This window comes from Canis lupus, chromosome 11, assembly GCF_048164855.1.
Source record: "Canis lupus baileyi chromosome 11, mCanLup2.hap1, whole genome shotgun sequence".
NCBI classification, from domain to species: domain Eukaryota; kingdom Metazoa; phylum Chordata; class Mammalia; order Carnivora; family Canidae; genus Canis; species Canis lupus.
In genome coordinates this window covers 42,071,802-42,098,095 of record NC_132848.1, presented here as the reverse complement: position 1 = coordinate 42,098,095, position 26,294 = coordinate 42,071,802, and the positions used below count along the sequence as shown (strand labels likewise).

Here is a 26,294-nt window from a genome sequence, read left to right as displayed (position 1 = left end):
CCTATTATATGCCTGCCATAGGCAATGCTTGAAATGTAAATAGATACAACACTAAATCCAGAGAATCCAAACAGTTTACACAAAGTTTGAGGTTGTAGCTCCTGAAACAGTGAAAATATTATTCTAAAATAAAAGCTGTAATAGATTCTAGTTGAATGGATGTTCTAAAAAAAAAAAAAAAAGAAATTTAGATACCTAAATCCTCCCAAATCAATTTCACACCTCAGCAACTCCTACAGGTTACGCCTGATTAATTACTCAACTAGATCCTCTATTAATCAGTTATTTCTCACATTTTGAGTAAAAGATTTTTAAGTTCAACTATAAGTTTCTCTAAATAATTTAATTTTTGAAGATTGGTTTTCTTTATCGCTAGCATGATGTTAAACTACTGTTTTTCTTTTGTTTGTATATTAGTCATTGTTGTGGTAAATATTGATTATACATTTCTCTGCCTTAAAGCAGTTTTTTCTTTCTCTAGTACAGATGTTTTAGATGCTCTTTTTTGAGCTAATTGATGTGTGTGTGTATGTGTGTGTGTGTTCTTGGACTCACTGTTGAGTCATCCATTAAAATACCCCAAACAACAAAACAAATTAAATGTATTATAAAAGCTTTACTTTCAAAACTCACCTAAAGTACAGACCTAGATACTAAGGCAATTTGTTGTATAACAAAATTATAATCATTGCTGTCTGATATTGACCACCAATCTCAAAGTTCCATCAATTTTCCAGCTCATTCATATTTTATTTCATTTTATGGATGGTATTTTCTGAATTTAAACACAATTTTATTTATTTAGATATTTAAAAACATTTATTTAGTTCCATTGAATTTTTTTTCTTTTTTCTTTTTGTTCCATTGAATTTTTATTCCTGTTCATGCCAGGTTAGTAATACACTCAAATTTTAAATTCTAGCACATGACATTTCCCTGTTATTCTTATTCTCATGTTATTTTCAAATAGGTAATGAATAATAATTTTAATAAAATACCAATTGCTTTGACTTTCTACTGGAAGATCTACTCTAAGTTACCTTATAATACTTTTTGAAAATAATGTTTATTTTTTTAGATTTATTTATTTAGCTTGGAGAAAGGGGGACACAAAGTGAGGAGAGACAGAGGAAGAGAGAGAAGGAATCCTTAAGCAGACTCCCCATTGAGTGTGGCGCCTGATGGAGGGCTTGATCCCAGAACCCTGAGATCATGACCTGAGCTGAGACCAAGAGTCTGACACTCAGCCAACTGAGCCACCCAGGCCTCCCTGAATATGCTGTTTTATACTAATTCATATCACTGAATCAAGTTTCTCACTAAGATTATTAGAATAAATTTACATAGTAATATTTATGAGTCGGCATTTAAAAAATACGTATTCATTTATTTCACAGTTAACTTTATGACTTGCTGGAAATAATAGCCATTCTTTCAAGAGTGGCACACATTCTTTCAATGGCTGATACACATTATGTTTTGTTGGTATGCTATGTTTAAAACCAAATTTTTTTTAAAGATTTTATTCATTTATTCATGAGAAACACAGAGACAGAGACAGAGACATAGGCAGAGAGAGAAACGGGCTCCTTGCAGGAAGCCTAATGCGGGACTCAATCCCAGGACTCCAGGATCACCCCCTGAGCCAAAGGCAGATGCTCAACTGCTAAGCCACCCAGGCATCCCTTAAACCAAATTCTTATCTTACTCTTAGATGTAGGTAAAATCCACTTTTTTAATTTGAAGGAAACCAATACTACTTGATTTTCCCACTAGCTGGTTCTTTCAATATCCTTAGTGCTAACATTTTGTTTTTTGAATGAATTTCTATAATTATTTGCTGGAAAGATTTTTTGTTGCTGTTTTTTTTTTTTTTTTTTCTGAGAGAGATGCCATACAGCCTTAAATGATGAAATGTACTAAAATATACAAGAGACTTGGAGATGTAATGGGAGAGGTTGAGAGGAATTCCATACAGGATGATCTTCACATATGAATAACAAACTCTTTTAAAATGTACTTCTTTTTCTCAGTCCTATAGTCACAGTCTATATGCATATTTTCAAACTTTTTGTGCTAACAAAGATGATGAAACCAACCCATTTTAACTGGTTTTAGCATTAGAAACTTGAATGCATTCGTAAGAATCTTCACAAAGGAAAGAAAATGAGTAAGTCAGGATCTCCCAAAGTATTATCAAATCCATATATGTAAACAGTAATAATGTTGAGTATATGCTATATGGTAAGCACAATATGCTGAGTACAATAAACACTTAACAAAGAGAAACTTCAAGACTCTTGTGATAAAAGTAAAATAACATAAATAAGTGTAAGCATTAATAGTCAGTCAATGGCCTGATATTAATTATATAAGTTTTATGCCATTTCATGTAGAAATTTTGACCTTTACAGAATATTCTATAATTAAGGCAATATGATGTGGAGGATTTTGAGGTAAGTTTTACAACAGAAGAACAACTTATACCAAAGTATCATTAAGGTAGCCTATATTAATATTCCAGAAACGTTGAGCACCATTACAAAACATTCCAGGAGAGTTCCAGTGTCTGTGTTGTCAGGTTTTATGAACAGTAAATTGCCTTCACATCCTTTCTCACTTCCAGTACCAGTAGCCATAATTCATAAGCAAACTGTTACAGTTGTCCAACCTTGAAGTAAAAGAACAATTTTTGTGTTTACTGCTGAAAAGATGGCAAATGGTTTGGCTAGTGACTCAGCAGAGGTACTGATGACTATTTGTGAGTAGTCTGAGGATGGGGCACATACTTCACTGAATATTGCTAAGTGGGATAGAGAGGTGAGATTCTTACAAACAAACCTGTCTGCGCTTCGAGAGAAGGTGGAAGGTAACTGAGAAGGCTGGCCTGTAAGTCACTGACCTGTTGTGACCAGTATCGACTGGAACATTTTCTACAATTCTATTCACTGTTTACCAATTGAATTTTAAAAAAAATAAGATTTATTTATTGTAGAAAAAGTAAGCGAGTGGTGAGGGCCAGAGGGGGAGAGAGAGAATTTCAAGCAGACTCCCTACTGAGCACAGAGCCTGATGCGGGGCTTGATCTCACAACTCTGAGATCATGACCTGAGCCAGAATCAAAAGTCAGATGCTTAACACATGGAGCCACCCAGGCGTCTCTCAATGTTTCTGAGAACTAGAACCTCACATCTTAATATGAGGATCATGACATTTTGCTTCTCAGTTGTATTTAAAGAGCATCTGATCAATAGTTATTTGGGGGAAACTTGTATTCTGTGGGCTCTCTCGCACACACATACACATGCATATGCAAACACACTCTTCCTCTCTCTCCATCCGACTCCCAGCCATAAAGCATCTGCATCTGTTACTTTCTAGAAACATTTTGCATATTCCAGTCATTTTTGCTAGGCTTTTGTGTTTCTTAGTTGCCACAATTTCCCCCTTCTTCCAGCCACAACCTCAGGCACTTCCTACTAGGGAATGACACCAAACAACATGTCAAGAGCCTTTCAAAATTGCTGCCAGACTTTAGTGACATTCTTACAGCATATGGAGTACTGATGTGCTGAAAATATGGCAGAAAGCTACCTGATGCTTACCGTGTCAGGAAGTTCCAGTCTGGCAGAGGGTTCTGGTTCAGATTTGCAACATAAACAGGACTTTAACTGTTTTTTAACAAAGCGTCTAAGTAAAAGTTACCAAAAGTGTCCTTTTCAATCAGTTCTTCATTCCAGCTCCCACCGTCCAAGCTCTGCCAATAGAAAAGGAAAAATTCAGAGAAAATAAATATTAAAATTATCCCGAAGCGATCTTGGCTAACAGAATAATTTAGTTATAATTTAAATGTGCTGTCTGTTATCTTAGATCCAGACAACATCATGGGAAAACTACATGCTCTTTCACGTGAAGCAAATGTCTCATAAAACACGACACTCATAATTGCAAGAGAAAAAAAAATATGAGTTAGGAAACTCAGTAAATACCCATTCAGAAAAACATGTAGTAAAATAATTATTTGCTTAGCTGGGATATACCTTTGAACTCCTTATTGAATTAGTTATTTCTTCAACAATATACATCATATATGCATGAATATATATATGAATTCACATCCATACTATGTGTGTGTATACAGCACCTTAATGGTTTTTATTATTTTATTTGAAAATTACAATCATATTAATAACATTTAGAATAACATCATATACAACAGTTTCAGGCAGATGTGCTCCTGTATGTTTTCCAGGTGGAGATAAGTTTTCCCATTGATTCTATATTTCTGAAATTGAAATATTATCTCTTATGACAAAAAAACATAAAGATTGAAATGAAAAATATTAGAGAATGACATGGGCCTAGATCTTGTCCTTAGAATTCAGTTTCATTATAGATTTAAATCAATAACCTTTCAAAAAGCTCTTGCTTTATTAATATAGTCATTTAAATAATACTCCAGGCAGTCTTTTTGTTTGTAATACAGTTTTGGACAAAAAAACAGGTCATTTTAATAAACACTGAGACTTTGAACAGTTTCCTAAAGTTCATAAAGCTTTGGCTTTCATAAAATGCATAATAACAAGATTTATTTCATAAATATTTCTTATGAACTAAATAAGATAATGCATATGTATTTAATAGGACAATGCTGACATGCTCAAAAATACGTCATCATTTTACTTAAACTGTTTGCTACTTTTTATTGATACAATTTTATCTGAAACAGATTTTTGAATGGTTGTTAACATTTCACTATTTCTATGGCAAGCAATGATTAGATGGATTATTAGAATGTTAGCTTCTCTCTCATTCATGTGGGATTATCCTCAAATCTTATTTAAAATTCTCCTATGGCATTTCTGAAGTTGGTCTCTGCCAGTCTCTCCCCTTATTCCCAAACCTTAATTAGCCAAATTCACCTTACCTTGAACATCCTGGTCAAATCTGCAGTTGGCCTCATCAAACTTTTGAATCTATTTTCCATTAATTTTTAATATAACCCTTTCCCTCCAGAGGTCTACTTTGGAATAGTGACATCCTAGAATGAAGAGTAAAAGTAGTTATTTCGAACCTCAAGAAAAAAATAGTTCCCACCATGTATAAATTGTTCTAGCACAGAAAGAAATAAAAATTGTAACACCATTTGTAAAATTACTGTTTAACCATGATACCAAAAATTGACCGGAAAAAAAAATCTGAAAAACCTTGAAAACACACTGTCCTGATAAAACACATTTTAACTAAAATATTAGTAATAAAATAAAATATGTAAAAAGATTAATACTTCATTGCAAATATAATTTACTTAGGAAACAGGTTAAGCTTGTTTATTACATAAGCCAAAAATAATGACATTCATAGTTACTTCAATGGTGTAAGAATCTGCCCCAAATGTTTAAAATTAAAATAAAATAGTGTAAATATCACCTATACCTATACTGGCACTAGAAGGACCTGTTCTTGGCATGAAAGGTACCTAATTCCAAAATAACACATTGTATATACTCAGTGGAGAGGGAAAGACGAAGAGACAGAGAGAGAGAGACAGAGATGAGAGATTAAATTATGAATAAAGGATGGATGCCTGTTTTCAATGGAGACAATTGCAATATGATATATGAATGAATGAGGAATATAACCATTGTAAAGAAGGAAACTTTTCACTATTTACAGACATCTTCTTTATCCATTTGAAAAACTTAGGAGAATCAACAGCAAAAAAACTCACAAAATTATATTAACAAAAAAGTTCAATAAGAAGACTGACCACTAAAAAATAAATGAAAAGTCAATAGATTTTCTAAAATGAATTGGTGTTTGCCATGGAAGAAAATTCCATTCAAACCTATTACTAAATATAGACAATCCTGGAATCAAAACAAATAGGAATTATTTGTATAAAAAACCTACAACTATTTGCTGAGGTATATAAAATATAATGATGAGTGACATAAGACCATTCATTCACAAGAAGAGTGGAGGAAGGATGACGGAGAGCTACCAATTTGTTTCAAATTAATGAATCACTCTGCTACTTGACATAGAAAGAGAAAGACCAGGGTAGGAAGACCCAGGTTCTTCCCTTCCAATCAATCTCTTATCCGTATCCCCCATTGGCCAAACTGGCCAAACATAACCAGAAATAACAGGCAAGTGTACATGCAGCCATCCAAGTGGAAAGGAGACAAGACCTGGGAGCAAACAAACAAATGCACATTCATTTTATCACTCACCCTTTGCTATTTTTATGCTGTAGTTTTGTGACTTTACCCTTTGCTATTCTTCTACTCTGACTAGATTTCAATCCCATCAAAACAAGTTTATGTTTTTCTCTTAACATGATTCAACTGTAAATAAAACAAATATGCTCTGAAACCTTACAAAAAGGGGATCCACATGCTATTATTCACAATACACACTTCTGGGGGTGCTAATTCCTCTTCAGCCAAGATCCCACTTGAACATGCTGTGATCTAAAAACAGATTATTAAATTAAACACTACCGACATTATTCTTATAAAAACAGTTCAGTAAAAGGGAAGCATTGGTTAATATCTACAAAAACACACACAAAATTATGAGCTCTTGTTTTCCTTCCTAGAACTATGAATTAGCCTGAAGTTGTTCTCTGTAAAATTCCTTTTCCTACCGTCACATTTCCCTATCTTTAGCCAGTGCACACAGATTCTAGAATCTCAAGTGAATGTGCTCCCGTAGATAAATTTGATATGATCCAACTTTATGTTCCATCTCCTTGGCTTTATGCCCTTAAAAGAAATTCCACACATACTTCTTAGATATGTAACATAAATTGTCACAGTGTTGTAATTATTTTGCACTTGTATTCCTGTGCCTGTTGGTTCTGATTCCGGTTATAGGTCTGAAATGAAAAAGAGACAGTGAATATGAAGCCTGAGGGCAGACAATAGGACTTTTCTTGCAAACAGCTGTTGAGGTGGGGTCATGTGAGGTCTTCACCTCCAGAAGAAGAAAATCACATCTGACAGCCGCTTTTGCTGGAAAGGCAGGCTCAGGGTAATTTGGAGGTACAAAATTCCCAGAATTTTCTGAGTCCACTCAAGTGACCACATCCATGTCTTTCTCACTCCTCCCAAATCCAGATCCCAAGCTCTGCACAGAAGACATGGTGAGGCTTTGCCTGCAACTTGGTTTGTGATTCTGCTACAAGGACTATCAAGATACGGGGCTTGAGTTTTTTCACTATTTCTGTACTACAATTTTAAAAAGTAAGACAATTTTAAGCATTACCAAAATTAATTACCAAAATGACAGTTTGGCAAGTTCTATTGTTCTAAGAAAAGAACTAATTCTCAGGTTTGTAAATTTAATGTCACAATGGTGAACCTTCTAAATATTTTTTAAATATTCATAGAATTTCTTTTTTTTTTTTTTTTCATAGAATTTCTTAATGCCGACCGTTTTTCATTGCGTTTGCTCTGGGCGCCTACTCTTTACCCAGATTAGCCTTGCCAGCTGTTTAATAATGTTAGTAGTGTTTTCAAAGTCTTTTTTTATTCAGTCCTTTGGAAGGTAGTCTATTTCATTAGTGACCACTCTATATTATTTATTTCTGTCTTTTTAGTTGCTTTAAGTTGTGGTCTACATTCTGACTTCTTGAAACAAATAAGATTATTGATTTCCAACTTCATTCTTTTCTAACCTATGCATTCAAAATGACTCTATGCATTATTATAGCATCATACAGAATTGATATAACATGTGTTTATCACAGTGCAGATTCTAATTTCTATTTTCATTTTTATTTCTTATTTAATCAATGAATATTACTTAATTTTTAAAACTTTGAGATTTTTCTTAATAGCTTTTCATCACTGAGATGTATTTTAGTTATATCATGTCAAAGAACATAGGTCATATAGTTTCTGTCCTCTGGCATTTGTTGTTTAATGGGGCTAGCATAGGGTCAATTTTGGTAAAAACTCCGTGGATGTTGACACATACTGTGTAATTCTTTTGATTTGGTGTTTTACGTATTACCAATTAGGTCATACTTGTCAAAAACACTGTTCAAATCTACACTTGCCAATTTTTTTGTCTGATTTTTCATCCTATTACTGGGAAAGGGTTGCTAAAATAATCCACTATATGGTCTTTGACTTCTTTTTGTTTTGGAAATTATCACTTTATATACTTTGATGGCATATGCTTAATTATACATAACTTTAGAGTAAGTTCATCTTGTGTATTGAAACTTTAATCATCATCAAGCATCCCACTTTATACTTTACAATTACCTTGCCTTAAATTATATTTGTTTGAAATCAGGATATCTACCTAAGCTCTCTCTCTTTCTCTCCTCTCTGAATGAATCATCAATTTATCTTTATGTGAAACTGGTTTATTTACCCTCACCTCTGAATATTGTTGCCGGATATATATTTCATCTCTTATCAGTTTTGGAAAATTCTTAACCATTATATTTTCTTAAACAGCTTCAGTCCTGTTCTTGTTCTTTTGAGACCATAATTACATTTCCCACATGTTAAGCCCCTTTCTGTGTTGTTGGTCGTTTTTCTTCCTGTGTGATTTTGTCTGAATTTTTATTTTATCTATCCTTCCAATTCATCATTTGTACTTTATCATTATTTAGAGCTCTACTAAATTGTATTTAATCAGTCATTAAATCATCTGAGTTCCTGGTTCCAGCTTATTGTATGTGTATTTATTTTCTACTGCTATACATACTTGGCACCTTAAAACAACACATATTTATTAGCTCATGGTTCTGTAGGCTAAAGCTCCTGATGGATGGTTTTGATTGAATTCTCTATGTAGGGTTTTATGGGATCAAAATCAAGGTGTGGGCCATACGGGGCCCTTATCTCTGGAGAAGAATCTGATTCCAAATTCTTTCAGATTTTTGGTCATTTTCAACTCCTTGCTGGCAAAAGACAGAGGTCCCCATTTCATTTCAGCCATCAGATGAAGGCTTTCTGCTCCTAAATCATACGGATTTTTGACAAATGACCCCTTCCAACCTCAGAGCCAGGAATAGCAAGTTGACTCGTCCCCATAATTTGAATCTCTGACTTCTTTTTCTGCCACTTACCAGAGAAACTTTTGCTTTTAAACTGCCCATGTGATTAGGCTAGTCTCACTTGGCTAACCTCCTTAGTTTAAGATCAACTAGTAATATTCCTAATTGCATCTGAGAAGTCCCTTTAGCCATACGTCCTAATGTACAGGAATAATGCAAGAGGCCATCTAGAAATCTGCCTTCCATAGGATACTTCAGTTATAGAATCTCCATTTGAGTTTTTCAACTTTTTTTTTTTAAGATTTTTATTTACTTATTCATTAGAGACACAGACAGAGGCAGACACAGGCAGAGGGAGAAGCAGGCTCCATGCAGAAAACCCATTGTGGGATTCGATCTCAGGAGTTTGGGATCATGCCCCGGGCCAAAGGCAGACACTCAATCACTGAGCCACCCAGCTGTCCCTGAGTTTTTCAACTTTTGATAAAATTCTTCAAGTCTTTCAAAATTTCTTAAACATGTTAATTAGTCATAGTGAAAGAATGAGGATTATTACTCCAAACTACAGACAGTCTTGCGCATGTTTCTGTTATATTTTGTCTTAATTTTTGGTCATTTGTTGTCTTTCCTTTTCTTTTAAAAAATTTTAAATATGTATTTATATATGTATGTATATATTATGTATATATTATATACATAACATATATATTATTGAGTGACTAGAATTGTGTATGAAAAATTGTAGATTTAGTTTTGTGCAAGCTTTTGTGGACATGTTTTCACTTATCTTGAGTGAGTATCTAGGAGTGGAAGTACTTGAGCCATAAGGTAAGTGTATACTTAACATTACAGACAGTTGCTAATTTTCAAGTGGTTCTATTGTTTTACTTTTCCTGCAACAGTTAGAGTCACGGTTAGTCTGTATCTCTGCCAACACTTGTTTTTGTCAGTATTTTAAATTCTAGTCATTCCAATGAGTGTGTAATGATATCTCATTATGCTTTGGCTTACACTTAAGAATAAAGATGTAAAGCACATTTTCCCATGTGCATTGGTGGTTTGTATACATCCTCTGCAGTAATATATGTGAAAATCATTGCTATATTTATTTTTTTAATATTCTATTTATTTATTTGAGAGAGAGAGAGACAGTACGCACAAGTGGTGGGGGGAAGAACAGAGGGAGAAGCAGACTCCCTGCTGAGCAGGGAGCCTGATGTAGGGCTCAATCCCAGGACTCTAGGATCATGACCTGAGCCAAAGGCAGCACTTAAAGGATTGAGCCACACAGGTGCCCCTTTATCCAGTTATTGAATTGAAAGGGTTCCTTATACATTCCAGATACGTGGTTTTTTCCAGATATGTGTATGTCATGTGAAGTATGTGAGTATTTTCTCCCAGTGAATGTCCTTGTTTTTCATTTTAATAATGTATTTTAAAAAGTGATTTTTAAAAATCTTGATAAAGTATAACCATGTTTTTCCTTATGCCTTTTTGTTCCCTATCTTAGAAATGACTGCCTACTCAAAGTCTGCACAGATAGTATCTCATGCTTTCTTTTAGAAGTTTTTCTAGTTTTACGCTTTCCATTCCATTTGGGATTACAAACCAATCCAAGTTCGTTTTTGGCACAGAGTTTGTGGTAATATGGAGTTCAGTTCTTCTAGGTAGCATTGGGTTGTCCAGAGCCATTGGTTGAAAAGACAATCCTTTCCCTTCATTGAATTATGTTGGCATTGCTATCGTAAATGACTATACATATGGTTCTATTTTTAGACTCAATTTCGTTCATTGATATATAAGTTTATCCTTACACCAGTACCACTCACCATTGATCACTTGAGCTTTGTAGTTGATCCTGATTAAGTAATGTCAATCTTCTAATTTTGGCTATTCTAGATTCCCTGCATTCCTATATAAGTTGCAGAATCAGGGGCACCTGGGTGGCTCAGTCTGTTGAGCATCTGCCTTCAGCCCCACATCATGACCCCAGGGTCCTGGGATCCAGCTTTTCCCTCTCCCTCTGCTTGCCACTCCCCACTCTCATGCTCTCTCTCTCTCTCTCTCTCTCTGTCAAATAAATAAATAAAATTTTTGAAAAAAAGTTGCAGAATCAGCTTGTGAATCTTTACCAAAAGAAAGAAAAAAAAGCCATGAAGTATTTTCTTTGAAATTGTATTGAATCTATGGATACATTTTGGGAAGATGGTCATTTGATAATATTGATTCTTCCAATCAACAAATTTTATCTCTCCATTACTTAAGTCTTTCCTAATTCTTTCTCTTTAGTGTTTTATAAGTTTCACTGTACAATTGTGTATTTGTTTGTGGCAATGTGTCTGATAGTCCTTCCTTGAAAACTTGCACTAAAATAGCATGCTATTCACTATCTAATTATCCTTTTTTATTTTTCTTCATAACAGTTATGTTATCTATCATTCCATCATACATCAAATTGTTCATTTTTACTGACCTCTTCACCCCAGGAGAACAAGCTCCATGAGGGTGGATCAAGTATTTCTCTCGTTACTGATCTATTGCCAGTGCTTAGGAAAGTTCATGGTTCATACTTGACATTGAACAGACATACGTAAAAAATGAAAGAGGATTTTTACTCTCACTACACTAAAGTCTGCTCACAGGAAAACTGCCTTGTGTCACCTCTTGTATCTAGGACCTAGATTTTTCTTTCACACTTAATCTTGGACATCTCATATCTGCCTTAGGCCCATGTATCTCTGTGATCCATCATTCCCTCCACCCTGATGGGCCTGTCTTTGACAAATATTTTCAGAAAGTGAGCCTTTCCAGGGAGGGTCATTCTAAATCATTCTCTTAAATGTTGATTCTATTTACTTTATCACTGAAGAGCAGGAGAAAATAGGGTTTGATTTCTATTATTAAGATTATTTCGGATTATTCTACGTATCTACTTTTGTTTTCTACAGGAGTGAATTGGAACTCTTGGCTTTTTAGTCTGTATCAAAGATGTGTTCTCTTTCATGCTTTAATGATGGGTTCTTCAAGGGCACCTGGTGGCTCAGTCAGTTAAACATCTGCCTTTGGCTCAAGTCATAATCCTGGGGTCCTGGGATCGAGCCCTGCATCAGACTCCCTGCTCATTGAGGAGTCTGCTTCTCTCTCTGCCCCTACCTCTGCTCATGCTCTCTCTCCCTCACTCTCTTTCATATAAATAAATAAAATATTTTTAAAAATAAAGTACTTAACTCATTAGTTTGTTACATTGGGCCTAATTTAATAGATTAGTTTTATGTATGTTTAAGTGACACACACACACACACATACACACAAACTCACGCACACACACTCTACTTTGAGAAGTGTCTACTATAAGTCTCCAGGACTTTCAGTTAAGTACCATAACTTTCAAATGGCTATATCTTCAATGAGGTATAAGAAATAAAAGCATGTAACACTTTAATTCGAAAGTATGTGCTACTTACTCTGATCATAATGATAAATAAAGGATAGCTGTTTACAAAAAGTTACTTATTAAATAAAATGAATAAAAATCCATTTAAAGATAAGTCAGTTTAAGCTTTATTGTTTTTTTAACTTCTAATATATGAACATTGTAAAAGTGGGAATGTAAGTGATGGTGAATATGAATTTTCCTTTAATTTCCTTTCTATATCATTAATTCTGAATTTGCCAGAGACAAAATCTATCCTGAAAATGATTTCCTTAGAATCTTTGGTATATAAACTTTGTTTATCAACTTTAATAATAGTTTCTCAAGCCACAAAACTATCTCAGAATTAATCTACACCTGTGTTTCTAACCAGGTTCCTACTACTCAAAAAGAAAGTGAAAATACAACACAAATCACAAGCATTTTATTTTTATAAAAAAACAAAAGTGCAGTGGACCAGAGAATAAAGTATAGAATCCAGTCATATAACGAAGAGGTGATTCAATGCAAGGATTCATTATATGTGTGCATACTTTAGAGTTACATAGAAAAGATTTAGAATAGATGTTAAAGGATATTCCGTTACCTTTGCCTCAGTGATATAAGCCATGCATTTGTAAAACTGATAATAATATAGAGACAGCATAATATAAAGGACTAAGGAAACATGTCTAGCCTCTGTTACTGTCTTCTTGAACTGAATTTCCTTTCTTTTGTAGAAATTGAGCTGAAATAGATGGTTTTCAAATATTTTTCTGTATTGAAATTTTATGTCAAGCTTTGGCAATCTCCATCAAAAAGAATTTTGGGGATTCCATTATTTTACACAGCTTCCAAACATTAATTGAGAATGTGAATTTCACTTGGGGAAGCAGTTTTGCTTCATTTGTTAATTTTTATATCCTCAAAGCCTAGCAGAGACCCTGACGCATAATAAACACCTAATAAATATTTGTTGAGTGAAGAATGAGAGAACTGACCTAATAAGCCTCAAATATTAAATGAGGAATAAAAAAACAAAATGAAAATTACCATGATTACAGAGCCTCAAGTTCTAAAAATTCGGACACTGTTAACCTCTGATCTAAAGAATTATAGGATTTTTAGGGATCTCTGGAAAATTGTGTCTTGCCCTAATACATATTAGTCCAAACCTAGGTTAAAGAAGAACAGGTGATCTTGGGTATTTATTTTCTTAGTACCTTAGTATTTTAAAAATAAAAATACACTTCTGGCATTTGACAAATGCTATCAGAGTGAATAAATTGGGAATTAATCATAGGTGGTCATTAGGGCTTGATGCTTGCTCGTCTATGTTGAGACCGAAATCAATCAAATGAACTAGCCTCTGTGCAAAATGTCAGTTGATTCCGGGCTTACAAACAATAACGCTAATAAAATTACTTTTATCGAGTTCAGATATTATTAAATTAATGAAATACATTGGGAAGGGTTTTAAAAATCAATTTTATTTCCATACTCATTTTTTAACTAAATAAAATTTACTTTAGACTTTGTTGTTATTCTTTCATTTTCCTGTTTGTTTTGTTGTTTACCTTGATACATTGATATTTTTCCTGCTTGATCTATTGCAATAACCTTTTAACAGGTTTCCCTGTCTTGAGGGTCTCATCCATTCAACTTAACTCAATTGGATAGCACTACTTCTATCTCCTCTGATCAAAAACCTGCAGGGACTCTCTATTACATAAAGAACAAAGTTCAAATTCCTCTCCCTTCAAGAAATGATCCCTGCTGCTCCTCCCTGCCTCTTAAATATATTTCAAACACAAGCATTCTCCCCATCACTACCGCCAACATCTTAGCTCAACTACCACTTGGATCATTGCAATAGAAACCTCCCTAAATCTGCTCTACCCTTTTCCTCCTCTACTTACAACATTGTACAGACACGAGTGAATTTTCAATTAAGCCCAATCATATCTTCACCCAACCGCCCTGCTTATTACAGCCTGATAGTGTACCTGTGTGCTCTTAAATCCATTCGCGATGTTTTCTGTGCTGCTCTTTATTCCAGGGCACTGTTTCCTAAGGCCTCTCTCCTCCTGGTTGGTTTCCTCAAGGTTGTGAAAAATGAGATGTCACTATCCCAGCTGTAATATCAGCTTCTGTCCAGTATCACTTCCTCTGTGACCCCAGGTATCGCCATGAAGGCCAACCATGGCTTTCTCTTGTTTCAGCTTCACCACACCACTTCTTCCCTCTATCCCTTCAGCAGAATGGTAAGCAGTGTCTTCTAGGTGCACCAAAACTATAAGCTGCTTCATTATCCTCCTTTTGGTTTCTCCACTTTCCTTTCACCTCTGTCATCAAGTCTTGGTGATAGAATCTTCAGTCTGAGACATCTGAAATGGTTACTGTTTTACTGCTGGAACCCTTATTGGTAAATACATCTTCTCATTGTATTTGGGATGGAATTCAGTGGCTGTACCATAGCCTTCGAGGCCCTCTGTGATCTGCTCCTTGCTATCATTGGTAACCTTACTCCAATTACTTAAATTACCTTTAATCATACCCTATATCTACCGCCAAGAAGACTCTTGCTTCTACTGAGTCCAGGAAAATTCGACTCATCTTTTAGCTCTAAACATGAATGAAATTCTTTACAGAAGAGCCTTCCCTGACCTACTCAAATGATTTTGTTTTCTTTTGTGCCCTAGATTGCTATTAACTGGTTCATTTTGTGGTGAACTGGTTAAATTAGTATCTTCCCTACTAAGCCATGAAACTCAAAGTACCATGGATCACATGTATACCAAGGGACTAGTACAGGGGTAGTTACATGGGTGACACTCAACAAATATGTGTTGAGCTCACATTCAAATTCACCCTTTGGACAATATTAAAAGTTATTGAGTGTTAGGAACCAAGGATATAAGAAATTCCTCTGCTGGTAGAGAAGAGAACTAGAAGGCATTAAGTACTGCGAAGGATGTGAATACAATGACATAGCAACATCACACAGATAACTCTAGCATGGCCTGGGGGAGGCCGAGGCAGTTAGAATGACCAAAGTTATACTGGTGAACTTGGGAATAGAGATATTTAAACTTGAGAGTCACAGTTGTGACCGAGGCAGTTAGAATGACCAAAGTTATACTGGTGAACTTGGGAATAGAGATATTTAAACTTGAGAGTCACAGTTGTAAATTCACCTAAGAATCCACAAGTATTAAAAACCAATGCCCATTCTCAAATAAATCAATTAGCAATTCTGGTGTAGAGCCTTGATTTTCTTTCATTACTCTATTCTGCAGGTAGGATTGAAAAGAACTGATTTGTTAAAGACTCGGTGTATGCAAAAGCATAGAAATGTTAACAGAAGGTGAGTAAATGAACTTCATACAGCACACATCTGTGTGGACTGCTGAAGAGATTATTTGAAGATGATAAAAGATAAAACCCCAAGAAGTAAGACTATAGCAATAAGCAAGGAAAAAAATTGGAAAAAAACGATTTTTTTCCAGTTTATATGTTATAACGATATAAATGGGACACCACTGGAAAACTTTAAGCAGGGAAGGGAGAGATCCACTCAGGTCACAGTTTGAGAAAGATCCCTGGATTAGCTGCATGGAGAATAAATTATCAGACTAGATAGAAAGCCAAATGTAGCCCCACGTAGATATGTTTTGGAGACTTGCCATGGGGACTCATGACAAAAATCCAGTGAGCTACATCTAAGGTGCATTTGTAAGGAGCTGCTTCTGTTTTAATTGTAAATTCTGAAGTCTTTGTGATAAAGAAATTCATTTCATGGGGCACCTGGGTGAGGTGACTCAGTAGGTTAAGTACCTGCCTTCTGCCCCAGTCCTGGTCCCGGGGTCTTGGGATGGAGCCCCAGGGTGGGAGGGATACCAGCTCAGCAGGGAGTCTGCTTCTCCCTCTCCCTGCCCCCCTTTGTTCTCTCTGTCTGTCTCTCTCTCTTTCAAATTAATAGAGAATCTTAAAAGAAAAAAAAAGAAATTGAGTTCCCAACATACATTTAAAATGAAGAACAATACAATTTTAGGGTTTTTAAACCTCCAACATGCTTATTTCACACAGTTCCCACAGCTTCAAGAGCCTGAAATTTGATGACACTGTACTCAGTGTAGGTGACAGGTGTGATGATGTCACTCACTACTCTTGCAACACTCCTGAGCACCTGAGTGTGCATGTATAGCTCACGGGACGTTGAGTGCATCTGATTTTGAGCCGCCTTCTGCTTTGTGCCATCAATTTGCAAATGAACGGTCAGTGGTGACATGGGGGGAAACCCAAGCCACTCTTCCTTTAGTTTCTTCTGGGCTTTTAGGCTCCTGAGGGCCATGGACCAAAATACAAATCCTGCTCGGCCAGGAGAGAAAGGGACGTGCACATCCCCCTAAGTCACTGTGCCTCAAGGCTAAGAAGCTTGAAACAGCATCCTCTGGCCATGCCCTTCGCGAATGAGGTCGGTGAGAGTCCTCCTGAGATTTCTGTCTGCAGTCTCTGGGGGACCACTGGTCCACAGTTCCATGGGGTTTTCAATGGAGAGACTCAGCCAGTTCCTCCAGCTGCGCTCCATTGAATAGGGCCACCCTGAGTAGTGACTTTTCTTCCACCCCCGTAGGAGACAAATAAGCACATGGCGTATTTGGACTGGTGAGTGCCCTTCTCTCTCTGTGCCCCATGTGGCCGGTTGTTTCAAGTGCCTCTCGTCCAGGCTCTACACATCAGTTAAGCCCAGCTTACTCAATTGCTTGCAGGTAGCTGAGTGTGCTGGATGTTTTAGATGGGACTAATCTCTGGTTCCCATATGGGGACAAGAGTATTATCACACTTCAGCCCACTAAAAAAAAAAAAAAAAAAAAAAAAAAAAAAGAAAAGAAAAAAACAAAACAACCACTCCTAAGTGGGGAAGTAAAAGCTTTGCAGGTGTTCTCCTCCCTAATGGACCCAAACACTGCAGCTTGTGTATACTTTTATTTGCAAAGTGTTTTTCTCTGTCTGCATGTTTAGAATAAGACTAGTATAAAGCACTGCTGTTTAATTACTAGCAGGGCCAAAGGTTTCATTTTAATTCGAGATTATTTAAATAAAAACATTATTTATAAGTGAAGTACTGTTTTCTGTCCAAACATGTAAGAATGCTGCTTCTAGCTGGGATCCAGTGCTGCTACAGAAGAATTAAGTGTTGTTTTTGTATTTGCGTTGGATTTTTTTTTTTTTTTAGAAATGGGATTTCTATTAAACCACTCATTATTTTAATCATGCCCAATTTTAAGATAAAATGAAACAGTGGAACACCCTTATGTACGAGTATTTCATTTATACCAATACTGATTATCTTATACACAAGCAAGATGTCAATATTATTGTTTTTCCATCTAGTTGATAAAACCACGTGATTGTCATCATAATCATTATCCTGATAAAAACATACATTAACACCACCTTCTATTTACATATTACTTGTTACTTTTTGAAGCCTATATACATTCATCATTAATCACCAAATATACTTTATTCTGTGCACTCTGTCTTACTGTGTCAGGGATTGTGGTCAATTTGGAAAAAAATCGGTAAAACACTTGAAATGCTTACAGAATAATATGAGACTACGATATCTTCTGTACCTTATCCTTCTATGTAATTATATACAGCCTCATTACCAAAAGTACTAGGCAGCTTACCAGATAATATGAAAATTAAGTCACAAGTTTTCTACCCTCATTAAGAGCAAGGGAAAGACCAATACAATAACTTGTAAGTGTTTTCTTTTTCAAATGTAATCTTCTATGATATGACCTTTATGTCCAGTACAGAAAACTTTTATGCTAGAGTTAGGATTTGAGTTCAAATTCTGTAGATGTATGAGCCTAGTGAGGCAGAGAGCAGCTCTGGAAAAGGACAGACGTATTTGATTCTGGTCACGTTATACTGGAACAAACGAAGGCTGAAGGGCCTTAAGGAATTTACCCAAAATCACTCACCAAATTCTATTGAAAACTTGTACCTTTGTTATTTATACTTACATGCGTATACAATATAGATAATATAACACAACTAGAACGGGAACATAAACTAGACAGGTAATTTGTACATGTTACAAGTGGTATAAAAGTTTTGAACTGACCCTATATATAATTGTCAATATTTCACTGATGGAGGAGGAAGATATTATTACTCTATAATGCAATCATGTATTTATTAGTATTTATTAGTCATTGAGTCACAACAGTAAGTGAAAGAGACATGCTCCTTCCTTCTAGGACCTTCAATTCTCATTGAGGGAGACTGGTAAAAGGAAATGAGTGGAAAAAGAAATATTAGTAATTGCAGTTTGGGAAGGTGTCAGGATGAAATCTATAAGGAGGAACAAGGAATAACAACAAAGGAGGCTGATTTTATTTAGTTAGGTCGGTCAGGAAAGAGAAGACTTAGGGCAAGGACCATTACAGCTGAGACTGAAGGGTTGAGAAGGTATTACCCTTTGTGAAAGTAGGGAAGCAGAGCTGGCATGTGCAAAGATACTGAGGCTACAGGGTGCTCACTCCAGCTGAGGAACTAAATATCAGTCTCCATATAGCATCCGGCTCTTTGTATATTTGCCTGTCTTGGCATTTATCAAAATGTTTTCAAATTGATGGTTTATGTGTCTATTTTACTCAACCTAGGTTATGAGTACCTTAAGGACACCTAAGCATAAAACTTACTTATTCCTACAAACATTGTTTGTAAGTATGAGTTATCACTGTTTTCAAAGATCTCAGGTGCATACTTTTGATAAACCAAAATGAAAGGTTTAAGAATTTTCTGGAAATACTAGCTTGTATATGTTATAATCTCATTTTTGGAAATAAGTGATTATGACTTTACACTTTAAAGTAATGTTATTAGGGCGGCCCAGGTGGCTCAGCAGTTTAGCGCCGCCTTCAGCCCAGGGCGTGATCCTGGGGACCTGGGATGGAGTCCCGTGTCGGGCTCCCTGCAGGGAGCCTGCTTCTCCCTCTGCCTGTGTCTCTGCCACTCTCTCTCTGTGCCTGTCATGAATAAATAATATCTTTAAAAAATAAAATAATGTTATTAAATATTTAAAAATGACAACCAATACAGATTCATATAGAAACTTTTGCAAAGCAAAATGAGAAAAAAAGTAGAAAATAATCAAGTTTCCTACGAGCCCTAATCTAAAACCATTTGAGCTTTATTTGTAACTTTATGAAATCTAGGCGCTTGGGTGTGCATGTGTCTGTACAGAGATATATAAATGTAGATATATACATACATATACATTATATATAATACACATTTAATGTAGAAATATACTGTGATATCATCTTTAAACCTTTACTTTTTTTGTAACATCCTATTTTCACTTAAAATGATATCCTGAAGATATTTACATACATAAGAAATCACAGTTACTGTGAGAATTTTAAAATTTTATTTTATTTTTTTTTATTTTTATTTATTTTTATTTTTTTTTAGAATTTTAAAATTTTAAAATTAAAATTTAATTTTAAATTTAAGAATGTCCACCAGTTTTTAAATGCTTTCTTTGTTATTTTTATTGAGGCTATATATTTTCTGTGTTAAACTTTTTCTGTAGTAAAAACATATTGGATCATTGTGTAATATTGAAGCAGCTCTATACTACTAGGATAAGTCATACCTGTTTATGGTTGATTTTTAAGTGCCTTAATTTTATTGGTAATGTTTTCTTTAATATTTTTATATCCATATCCTGAAGTAAAATTTGATAAACAGTTCTCTTTTCTTTTTCATTTTTACATGTTGATAGTCAGACTTTTTCTAGAATTCTAGAATGAATTGGGGGACTTTTTTCTATGCGTATAAATCTTTGTATGATAAAAATAGTGTCAATTTCATGATAGATTTCTGGTGATATTTGCCACACATTCTTTGGCTTTGGTATATTCAGCCTGTCTAGTTTCCTTTGAGTTAATTTCAGTCTTTAATCTTTTGTAATAAAAATAACTTATTTCACGTATAGTTTTAATTTTCAGATGTAAAATTGTACCCAGCACTGTGGTGGTGATCTTTCTTGTTCTTTGCTGTTTCTTTCCTTTTGCCTTTACCAAAATTGAAATTCTCTACTAGGTTTCTTGCGTTCTTTTTAGCAGTTGGTAATGTGCGGATTGAAGCAGTAGGACAGGGAGGTGGCAAACATATTAAATGTATTCAGTTGGCATCTCTTTCAAAGAAGAGGCATTGCCTACACCTCAGAGTAGTGCAAAGTTATTTCAGTATTATTGCCCTTCTCAATCCTCAAACCCACCGCTCCACTGGTTCCCTGGTCAGGGTGGTGGGAAGGATACATATTATAGGAATGTAAGTAGATGCTCTTTGGTCCCTTGAGTAAAGTACCCAGCCAACCACACATGTCCCTGCCTCTGCCTCTGATACTGGATTTCTTTTCCCCTCTGAAAGAACACTGACAACCAAATGCATTTGAATAGCCTTCAGCTCTGATCGGAGCTCATTGTCTATTTATTCATACCCATTTTACGATTGCCAAAAGGGTTCTAAAACAGCATGTTGCTTATATATGAATTAAGATATTGGGATTAACACAGGAACATACTGAAATGGCACTTCTAATAACTTGAAAGATGTTCAAGACTCAAAAATATCTTTCTTCTAAAAACACAGTCTGAGTTGCCTAATATTTTCTAGGACTAGAATTGCATAACAGAAAAAGAAAGTCAAGGGCAAGGAAGAGGATAAATTCTGTATTTGGAGACTTCTAAAACTTTCATTCCTTGGTCCATTTATTTTCTTCTGTGATAAACTCCTGAAATAATTAAACTATAATTCAAAAAGATATATATTTCAAATGTTGTCTTTCTCTTATCTTGAAGTTCTGTTTGATTTTATCACAGAGTACTTACCACAGGAATCGTTCTGGTAAAAATAACAATAACTGCTAACATTTGTTGATTACTTATATCTCAGGCACTACACTAAACTCTCTGCCTGAAGTAACCCATTTCATTCTCCTGACCACAATAGGAAGAGGGCATTATTAAGAACATCTAGGCATGGAGGGGTTAAATAACTTGGCAAGGTCACACAGCTAGTTAGTGGTGATCCAGAATAAAAACCCAGATAGTCCAACAGAGAATTGATGTTAACAATAGGTGGATTCATTTTGTGACAATTAAAGTTAACATTTTTAAGTAAAGTCTCAAAGTTCCCTTGGTGATATATGATATTCAAATTCTACTTATGATTATATGTCATAAAATCAAATATTGATCAGTGTGAATCAAATACCACTTTTATAACTCAAGTTTAAGAAGTACAGAAAGTGACTTTTTAGCTGCATTGTCAAGAATGTGGAAGAGAGGCAATACATTTGAAGGTATTTTTAAAGCCACATTGCTAATATTAAGTAGAAAAGTCAGTACCAGCCCTGAAACCTCAGAGGGAATGCCAAGGAGGTTTGGTTGGGAGTGTTGTTGTTATTCTTGTTTTTTTTACCCATGACATTACTGACTGCAGCTGTAAATGATCTTAAAACGTGCGACTCTGGCTGTAGGATTCTCTGCCTATATTTGCAATGCTCTGAGAATTTATTTTGTACAGTGAAGTTCATCATACTCCTGCTTCTCCGGAAAAAAACAAAACCCGAGGCAGAACACACCCCAGGTATGTCACTTTTGCTTTTTGTTGCCACACACCTCCCTAAGGGAGTAAGCACCAAGCAGGCTGTATCTTCTTAGTAAGCAAAGGGAAAAACATGTGATACATCCTCCTCTATTAAATGACTCTCCTTTTAGTAATCATTTATTCATGCTGTTGTTGATTAAGAAGACATTTTTGATAATACACAATGACTCCTTTGCTGTCTGATGAAACAAAGATACATAAACAATAACCCAGATCGTAAAATGTTATAACCTACTAGGTGACGCCAAGTCTTCCTTCTCTCCCAATTAGTCAAGCAACAGATGGTCAGTGGATGAAGTGGAAATTTAAGAGCCTTCACACAATTATATCAACTGCACATCAAACTATTTGAAAGGTAGTAGGATGATGTACTGCATCTTGTTTTAACCATGTTAAGAACAAGGTTTCAGATACTATTTTTTTTTTCCATATAGGAGGTCACCTAACAGTCTGGTCAACCCAACACGAGAACAAGTTTTAGAACTCAAGCTTAATGTCCTTTCTTGCACCAGAATGCATTCTATAAGCTCTTGTGACAAGACAAAAAACAGGGCCTGGTTGATGTTGACTTCCAATGAAGACTGAAGCAAATCTAATATTCTGGGACAAATTCCATACTGTGTGTAGCAGGAAGTCAGTGAGGGAGAAGGAATAAGCCAGGGGCTAGTTTCTCCATCACACTAACTCCATTTCCTGGAGTAAATCAATCTCACAAGCCTCAATCTTCCATCTACAATGACAATATAGTCTCCTGAGTCCTCTTGAGGGATATTTGAAGAACCCCAACTAAGGGCTGGTAAAGAATCTTTCCACTTTTAACATGCTGTCACTTTTATAATTCATTAATAACAATGTTATTTCTACCTCTATTCAGGAATAATTCTTGGTGATACAGATGTGCTATGTATGCATTGTGTAGAGGTAGCAAGATTGACACACAAAAATGTAACATTCATTATGTTAAAATGCATTTGAGAACTTCAGGTTGATTTCCATTTATCCATAATATTAATGTTAACATATTATTGTTAATAATATATCATCAAAACTCCCTAAGCAAACTGAATTATTTGTCTTGGCATAGATGTGGAAATTAGTGTCATCCCATTTGGTGATTGGCAAACTGTTCCTTAGATGAACACTCTTTTTTGTGACATTCTGTTTTAAGTGAATGCATTTATTGTTTACTTTTTCTCCCTTGGGCCAGATGTAAGATACTTGAAGTTAGCTTCAGATCTCAAATAAGTTTTTCTACCTAGTATCTAGTCTGACATTATAGAGACATTCACAATTAGTAGAAAATAACATATCTGTGATATTATTTTGGAGAAAAATAAAATTTGTAAAAGTTCATTTTTAAATATTGCTACTTTACTATTTTACATTTCTCTTTCTAGTAAATTTGACAAATTTGTGTGTGTGTGTGTGTGTGTGTTCTCCAATAATACTTCACTTAAAAAACAGGCAGTGGGTTGACTTTATTGGCTGATCAACAACTTTATACAACTGATCAATATTTGACATTAAGCTTGCTTTCTTCCTCTTTCTCTCTTGAAAACTCTGATCCAGATCTTTTCTTATTTTACTTAAATCTTTTCTTATTTTTTCATATTTAAAATAGCACAAACCATTATGGAAAAATAACAAAGAGTATAAAGAAGAAAATCACATTAGCCAGAGATAAGTATTTTTGTTCTGATTACAAAAATAATACATAAATAAATTTGAAGACTTATTAAAAGGATTAACCTTCACACAAAACAGGTGCTCTATTTTCCTAGTACAATGATTCAACATTAATATGTTACCACTTCTCTTCTTTACCTCCATTGTTTATTATTGCATTTTCTAGATTATAACTGCTGCTTGTTTGCAAGGATATTTACACATTTTTTCTCACATACAATCTCCCAGATAGTGATCCCAAATGTAGAAAATATAAAGAAATGGTGGGAAAACTTAGTACATGAAAATATACTAATAATTCCAGACAAAGTACTAGGGAGAAGCAATATCTAAGGAGAAGCCAGGAAGTCTGTAACCTTGTATTAACCATATTTTAGAAAGGGAGGCAATTCAGGAAAAACCTGGATTTAGAAGGCATTTATAATTTAATACACGTTTTGGCCTTTACACACGTTCTGTAGTTATTGCTGGGCATTTGAATATCTCAGGAACAAATCAACAATGCATTAAAATTAGCTATAAAATAACTACCGTCTTTGTATTAATTATGAAATTAAAATGCTCCAATGAACCTTGGGAAAAGTAGTCTTCCCCCACCACTCATTGCCAAGAAATAACAAAGGAGAGAGTTCATCCCAAAGAAATGACATTTATAGCAGAAATCATTGATGCTACAGTACTCTTGCAGATAAACTCTGCAGAGTTGGAAAAGAATAAGGCTATTTTAAGGGACTGTGTATCCCAAAACATTCTAGTAAAAGTATCTATGAAGAAATATAGTTATTCATTCATCAAGTAAAAGTCAAGTAACAGAAACATCTAAATAATTAATTTCTTAAAAGAAAATCTGCAAATATGATCTTTGAGTTGTCAGTTTTGAATCTTTTCTAAGGCTCCTAATGTTTATGTCTGAATAGGAGGAAACCTGTGTGGAGAAATTTTAAGGACCTTTCTTCTATTTTAAATCACCACTTTCATGGGGAAACAAATGGCTTTGAAAACCAGGTTGTGAGAAGACTTTTATCCAGAACTGACACTCTGTGTTATTTAATGGAGTTGGTTCAAGTATTGAGTATTCTTTAAAACCCTCTTGCATAGAATGCAAAGAGAAATTTTATTTGAGGGATTTATATTTGTATTTATATTTATATTTAGCCTCATATGAATATGATATGGGGAAGTAATTTGCAATTAAACAAAGAAGTTTATTTTTTAATAATTTTTTGGATTTCAAGTGCAGTGAATGCCAAAGTGTACCCTACATTCTATCACTTTTGGGAATAGGGCACTGCAAAGAATTTGTCTTCTTAGAGACCATCTAACTGATCCACTATAGAGTTGAGAATTACAGAGGGGCCTGCTTCCAATGCATGTCTGCCGTTAGAATCACTACTGGCTTGATATGTTGTTGATCCAATAACCAATGTGAAGAATCAACAGTGCAATTGGAAAATTCATTCAACTAGCAAATGACTGCTTAGGGAGATTAGCTGGACCCTCTTCTCTTAACTTGGCTAAGATCTAAATTTTATTAAGAGAGATAGAGTAAAGATGAAGTGCACTGAATCATTAAGCCGTGTCAGAATACATAAGACTTGAGAAAGAATTGAAGACAAAGAAGTTTGCAATTCCATTAGAATTTCTCCCAAAGAAAGGGGTGATATTACATGCTTATGAAAAAGTAATCCATCCATTTGCTTGTAAGTGCATGAAATTGTAGGTATTTCCACATACGTGGTTAATGTTTTGTTCATGCTAAGGAACATGTGCTTAGGATTAATCAGTGTGGAGACTTTGTTAGATTTCCTCATCTTCCACCACCTTCTTTTCTCCAGTATTCTACTTGTGTCTCCATACAGAAGGTCACACATGCTTAGCATGGGACTCTCCTCCTAACAATGCTCACACTTTTGGAGAGAACAGTGCACTAGTTACAGATTAATCAACTTAAAGCATTCGATTTTAAGCATCCAATTTGTTTGTTTGTTTTTACATGAAAAATCTCTACCATGTCTAAATGTCTTCATAATGGGTTATCTATTCTTCATACTCAGAATGCTGGATTTTTCACATGTATTTTAGAAATTCAAAGGGAGTAACATATAAAAAAGAGATTACAGACAAAGTTGAAAATGAAATATAACTACAGCTGAAAATTGTCATGCATGCTTTTCCTTAACTATTTTGATTAGTGGTTCATATTTTTATTAATAAAATAAACAAAAGTACTTCACTTTTCTGCTAATATTGACCTGGTCAGTATTTTAAGTACTCTCAAAAATTTTCTTCCTTTGATTATTAAGTTAGTCAATGGTAGCAGCCATTAATGGTAAACGCACATTACTTTTTCAGTTGCAAATGACAACGTATAAAGTAATTTTATATACCATTTGGAAAGATTTTGTCTTATTAAGCATTGGTGGACATTTAAATTTTCTTTTATTCACTTTTCCATGGATTCTTTATTTCAAA

The 26,294-nt window shown here is 34.8% G+C and overlaps 1 long non-coding RNA gene across 1 annotated transcript; it reads right to left on the bottom strand.

Annotated features, from left to right (window-relative positions):
- Window positions 1–1,895: 1,895 nt before the first annotated feature.
- On the bottom strand, window positions 1,896–5,063 carry LOC140642270 (uncharacterized). Its single transcript, XR_012038759.1, has 3 exons — window positions 4,928–5,063; window positions 3,606–3,757; window positions 1,896–2,671 (listed from the first exon to the last, which is right to left on the bottom strand). It is a non-coding gene; the product is annotated as an uncharacterized lncRNA (long non-coding RNA).
- Between the last annotated feature and the right edge of the window lie 21,231 nt (window positions 5,064–26,294).